The sequence below is a fragment of the Cetorhinus maximus genome, chromosome 12 (assembly GCF_964194155.1).
Source record: "Cetorhinus maximus chromosome 12, sCetMax3.hap1.1, whole genome shotgun sequence".
NCBI classification, from domain to species: Eukaryota; Metazoa; Chordata; class Chondrichthyes; order Lamniformes; family Cetorhinidae; genus Cetorhinus; species Cetorhinus maximus.
In genome coordinates, this window is record NC_135890.1 from 116,820,383 (window position 1) to 116,827,229 (window position 6,847).

Genomic DNA, 6,847 nt, shown 5'->3' on the forward strand with positions numbered 1-6,847 from the left:
TCTCCATAATCTCCTCCAGCCCTACAACCTTCCGAGGTATCTGCATCTCTCTAATTCTGGCATCTTGAGCCTCGTCAACTTTCATCGCTCCACCATTGGTGGCTGTGCCTTCAGCTGCCTGTGTCCTAAGCTCTGGAATTCCCTCCCTACACCACTCCACCTTGCTACATCATTTTCCTCCTTTAAGACACTCCATAAAAGCCTACATCTTTGACCAAGCTTTTGGTCATCTGACACGATATCTCCTTCAGTGGCTCAGTTTCATATTTTGTTTTCTAACATTCCTGAGAAGCACCTTGAGATGTTTTATTACATTAAAGGTTCTACATAAATATAAGTTGTTGTTGCTATCGATTCTATGACAGTTATCAAAGAGAATTGTGATCTCAGTCACTCTAGCTCTCTCTTGGTACTGATACCCTGAAGAGACTGTTGAGCAGGCCACTGAATAAAGTGTACAATACTGGCAAAGCATATTGGAGACAACATACACTGAAGTGTGGAACAGCAAGGTGCAGAACCTGCAGTTTCACCAGGAGTTCCCATTGCCCAGGGCGCCATCATGGGGAGACACCTCCAGACCTGCTCTAAGAGAAAAATATGGGGCAATGGTCAGCCTTGGCTACTCTTCCATCATTCTTAGAAGCCATCTCGAGAGCGGCATTAGCAGCATGAATCTAGACACGAAGCGTTTTCTTGATAGTAGGTTTATTTACAGAATGCAGCATTACATGTCTCTGCCTCCTACTTACCAACCTCCCCAGTGTCCCAGCAGTCCCTTTTTATATGTGCTTAAGATACTTAATCAATCGATATCCTTCACTTGTTTATCCTTAACCTTAAAAATACAATTAACATGACATTAACAACTGGTGCTGTTCTTCAGGTGAGATATTAAACTGAAGCCCCATCAAACTTCTCAAGTGGATGCAAAGGTTCCATGGCACTATTTCGAAGAATAACAAAGGGGTTCTCTTGTCTTGGCAAATATCTAGCCTTCAACCAACATTGCTTAAAAACAGATTATCTGGTCATTAGCTAATTTCTGTTTATGGGAGCTTGCTGTGCACAATTTGGCTGCCACATTTGCTACATTTCAACAGTGACTACGCTTCAAAAGTACTTGATTGGCTCTAAAGCATTTTGGGGTGTTCCACAAGACCTGGAAATGCATTTGCTTGTTTACCCAGAGACTGTGTGTGACGTAACAACAGGTGTCAGCCCCTCAAGCCCGCCCTACTGTTCAACTAATGGGTGAAAGACTTTCATTTCTAATGCACCATTTACACTCATGGAACACCCCAGTCTAAACAGAAAGCACCAAGTAACTACACGTTGCTTCAAGAAGTGATTAGAATTGTAGTGGCTCACTGCAGTCCTGAGATGGAATATGGTCAAGGGCTGGTTCTATTTAACTTCAGTGTTGCAAAATATACAAAGTAGCATTTTAAGCTTGGAGCAAAATGACAGGAAAATTCCAAACACAGGAGTGCAGAACACAGTGGCACCAAAGAGTGATGTCAGGGGTTTCTTCATGTAAAGAGGGATCCGCGTATAAATTAGACTGTCGGCTGAGAAGCACATAAGAAGCAGCTAATGGGGATGAGATACTTCTGGATAGATGAGAGGTCTAATGGCCCTCTTAAACTATATCCAAGTTATAATGCCGACCCAGCTTGCAAACTCCAATTTAATACCAGGCTCTCCTTTAATACCCAGGGGCAGATTTTTGACCTGAAGTCTGAGTGTAGGACTGGAACTTCCGATTGGCCATCCTTTATAGAAATCAGCTGATTCCTCGTCCACATCTGAAACTATGGCTGAAGGGATCAGGATTGCCAGCTTCTTACAAAGGCAAATTTCCCCCTGATCTGCTCCCAGCTCTATTACCAGAAGTGTGTGTGGAAAAGCCTCTGGACATTTATCAACATGCAGCTTGTAATGGTGCACCTGAACATAGATTCTCTCTATATCTGGCCTGACATGGGTTCCATGGGTGGAACAGGAGCAAAGGGTTCCTGCACATGTGTCCTCCATATTGCACCCATTTTTCCAGTACTGTGTAGGATCTGGGTAAATGAAAATCTACTGCCTCACTATACCTTTATCACATTCCGTTTCACACACCATGCCCTTTGTGGAGATGATGGATCCTAAGATACCCTCCTCGGCATTTGTTGGTACCAGTCATGACTCTGACCTCAGAAGGTTGTAATGCAGCTCAGGAAGGCTTGCTGATTCTTTTCTTCCTCACTAGAGTGGTGAGAAATTCAACTCATGGTATTCCAGTAGGATTGCCATCCTTCAAGAACATAAGAACATCAGAAGTAGGCACAGGGTGAGACCATTCCCTTTGAGCATGCTCTGGCATTCTATACGACCGAGGCTGATCTTCCAGCTCAACTTCACCACTGCTGTTACCCAGGTGACACTCCACACCCCTATTACCCAGGTGACAACCCCCACCCCTGTTACCCAGGTGACACCCCACACCCCTACTACCCAGGTGACACCCCCTCACCCCTGTTACCCAGGTGACACACCCCCACCCCTGTTACCCAGGTGACACCCCCTCACCCGTTACCCAGGTGACACACCCCCACCCCTGTTACCCAGGTGACACATCCTCACTCCTGTTACCCAGGTGACACACCCCCACCCCTGTTACCCAGGTGACAGCCCCCCACCCATGTTACCCAGGTAACGCTCACCCCACCTACGTTATCCTCTTAACCCTTTCTCAAATGGGGCAGGGAAAGGGTTGAAATAAAGGCTAGAGTTTTTGATGTTGTCTTCATTGCAAATGAAAATTCATTGAAAACCTTAATAATTTTTATCAGTATCTCCACATATAAGAACATAAGAAATAGGAGCAAGTGTAGGCCTCAAGCCTGCGCCACCATACAATAAGACCATTTCAGAGTTTCTATCACAGCTCCACTCTCCAACCTTATCCACAAATTCCTTGGCTTCCTTTGTGTCCAAAAATCTATTAATCTTTCTCTTGCATATACTCATCAACTGAACATACACAACCCTCTGGGTAGGAAATTCCAAAAATCGCAACACTCTGAACGAGGGAAGTTCTCCTGATCTCAGTCCTGCTTAGCCAAGCCCTTATCCTGAGACTAAGGCCCCTGGTTCTAGACTCTCCAGCCAGGGAAGCAGGCTCTCAGTATCTACCCTGCCAAGCCCGCCAAGAATTTTTATATGTTTCAATGAGATCACCTCTCATTCCTGTAAATACCAGGGAATACAGGCCCATTCTACTCAATCTCTCCTTGTAGAACAGCCCTCTCATCCCAGGAATCAATCCAGTGAAACTTTGTTGTGCCTGCTCTAAGTATTAAATATATCCTTCCTTAGATAAGGAGACCAAAAGTGTACACAACATTTTAGCTGTTGTCTCACCAAGATGCATTAAATTTTCACTCCCTCCACCACCGATGCACCATGGCAGCAGTGTGTACCATCTACAAGATGCACTCCAACAAATCACCAAAACTCCTTCAACAGCACCTTCCAAACCCACGATCTCTACCATCTATAAGGACAAGGGCAGCAGACGCATTAGAACATCACCACCTCCAAGTTCCCCTCCAAGTCATACACTATCCTGACTTGGAACCATATCACCATTCCTTCACCGTTGCTGGGTCAAAATCCTGGGATTCCCTCCCTAACAGCACTGTGGATGTACCTACACTGCAGGGACTGCAGCGGTTCAAGAAGGCAGCTCACTGTGAGCTTCTCAAGGGCAATTAGGGGTGGGCAACAAAAGCTGGCCTTACCAGCGACACTCACATCCCATGAAAGAATAAACAAAAAACTGCAGAGGCAAAGCAGGAGGGGGATAAATAGACAGGCAAACACAGATTTTTGGTATTGGGTTAGAGGTTTATAAGATGCCCAATCAAACAAAAATTGACTTCCTGGTTAAAAACTGGGCAACAGTAACTCACGCAGCAGTGATTGAGAGGCTCCGGGTCAGGAAGTGTCATTGTCAACCTATAAACTCATTAATCAGTGACGAAAAGTGCTGAAGGAACAACACACCACAGGCTCCATTTTCTTGACTTTCTTGGTCAGTTCCAGGCTGTGCGGTTTAATTTGCCCTGGGCAGTCAGTATCTCCCCCTGTGAGGCCCAGCAGGTTTTGTAACAGTCTCAAGTGCACACTGAATAAACGCTAAGTCAATAAATATATAAAATCTTTAGTAGTCTCTTAAAACCTTTTAAAATAAACAATAGTTCCACAAAATGCAAACTTTCTCCTTAACGAGTCGCGAGCAAAGTAAGAAGTGGCCTGTTTATGTCACTGTGACATAAGGGCGTGTCTGATGTTGTCAAATATACAGGGAAAGGGGGACAAAATTCTAAGGGTCCCTATAAGCTTCCCATCATAACCCCTCCACAACCGCCAACCCCCCCACCTTTACCTCAAGATGTCTTCAATACAAAAGTAAGAAAGTGATCCTCAATTGTACAGAGTCTTGGTCAGACCCCCATCTGGAGCATTGCGTTCAGTTCTGGACACAGCACCTGAAGCAGGATATATTGGGCATGGAGTAAGTTCAGTGCAGATTGAACAGAATGACACCAAGATTTAAGGGTTCAATTATGAGGTCAGGTTGTATAAATTTGGCTTCTAGGATATCTAGGGGTGATTCAAAACATTAAATATTGCACATACAGAGAAACTACTTGGTGGAAATAGGAAGATATAATCTTACAAATAGAGCTAGGTAATTTAGGAGGGAAATCAGCTACTATACAAAGGGTGGTAGAAGTCTACAGCTTTCTCTCTCAAGACTATGTGGATGCTGGGATAATTAGATTTTTAAAGACTGAGATAGATCTTTGTTAGGTGAGGGGTATGAAACTAAGGTGGGTAAAGGTGTTGATGTGCAGGTTGGCTGTGTTTTTTTTTAATTCATTCTTGGGATGTGGGCACTAATGGCTAGGCCAGCATTTATTGCCCATTCCTAATTGCCCTTGAGAGCATCTGCTGCCCTTGTCCTTCTAGGTGTTAGAGGTCGCAGGTTTGGACGCTGCTGTTGAAACAGTCTTGGTGAGCTGCTACAGTGCATCTTGTAGATGGTACACACTGCTGTCACTGTGTGTCGGTGGTGGAGGGAGTGAATGTCTAAGGTGGTGGATGGGGTGCCAATCAAGCAGGCTGCTTTGTCCTGAATGTTGCCAATCTTCTTTAATATTGTTGGAGCTGCACTCATCCAGACAAGTGGAAAGTATTCTGTCGCACTCCTGACTTGCACCTTGTATATGATAGACAAGCTTTGGAGAGTCAGGAGGTGACACTCACTGCAGAATTCCCAGCCTCTGACCTGTTCTTGTAGCCACAGTATTTATGGTAGGCCCAGTTAAGTTTCTGGTCAATGGTAACCCACAAGATGTTGATGGTAGGGGATTCAGGGATGGTAATGGCATTGAATGTCAAGGGGAGATGGTCAGATTCTCTCTTGTTGGTGATGGTCTTTGCTTGGCTGTGAATGTTGTCCAGGTCTTGCTGCATATGGACTTTGACAGTATCTGAGGAGTCGCTAATGGTGCTGAACATTGTGCAATCATCAGCGAACATCACCACTTCTGGCCTTATATTGAAAGGAAGGTCATTGATGAAGCAGCTTCAGATGGTTGGGCCGAGGACACTGTCCTGAGGAACTCCTGCAGTGATGTCCTGGAGCTGAGATGACTGACCTCCAACAACCACAACCATCTTCCTTTGTGTTAGGTATGACTCCAACCAGCAGAGAGTTTTCTCCCTAATTCCCATTGACTTCAATTTTGCGAGGGCTCTTTGATACCACACTCGGTCAAATGCTGCCTTGATGTCAAAGGCAGTCACTCTGACCTCACCTCTGGAGTTCAGCACTTTTTTCCATCTTTTTCCACTTTTGTACCAAGACTGTAATGAGGAATGGGGCTGAATGGTTTTGGAAGAACGAAAACTGAACATCGGTGAACAGGTTGTTGCTCAATAAGTGCCGCTTGATAGCACTGTTAACAACAACTTCCATCACTTATCTTTGTTTGAGAGTAGGCTGATGGGGCAGTAATTGATTGGGTTGGATTTGTCCTGCTTTTTCTGGACAGGACGTACCTGGACAATTTACCACATTGTTGGGTAGATGCCTGTTTTGTAGCTGTACTGGAACAACTTGGCAGGGGTGCGGTTAGTTATAGAATACAAGTCTTCAGCACTAGAGCTAGAATTTTGTCAGGGGCCCATAGCCTTTGCAATATCCAGTGCCTTCAGCCATATAGTGATATCACGTGGAGTGCACTGAATTGGTTGAAGACTGGCCTCCTTTGTTAGAGGGAGCCTCAGGAGGAGGCTTGGCACTTCTGATTGAAAATGGCAAATTGAATGGCAGAACAGGCTTGAAGGGTAGAATGGCCTCCTCTTGCTTCCAATGTTTATAGGGGAATTTTGTGTGCCTTGCATGGGGTGGGCTCTCCCATTTAATCCTTAATAGGATAGTAACGGGAAGGGGAAGGAAGACTGAGTCAGGTCTCCCTTTGCCAGGGATTTTGATTCCTTTGGCTCACTCGGGTCTCGGGGTGCCAGTGGAGGCTAGCATGCCAGGTGAGTTAAGGGGTAGCAGCCTTCAGAAGGCTGAATGTGGACCCAATTAGTGAGGGTCAGACTAGGGAAACAGACTGAGCCTGTGAGTCGTGGAGAATATGATCTGGGTCAGATGAGAAAAGAGAGAACTCAGTTCACATCCCACTGTTGCCCACCATGCTATGGGCAGATGGAGGCATGCCCAAGTGATTCTTGTGCCTGCCTGGCCAATGTCCTCCCAATGGCTCTGCAAATTCCAGTG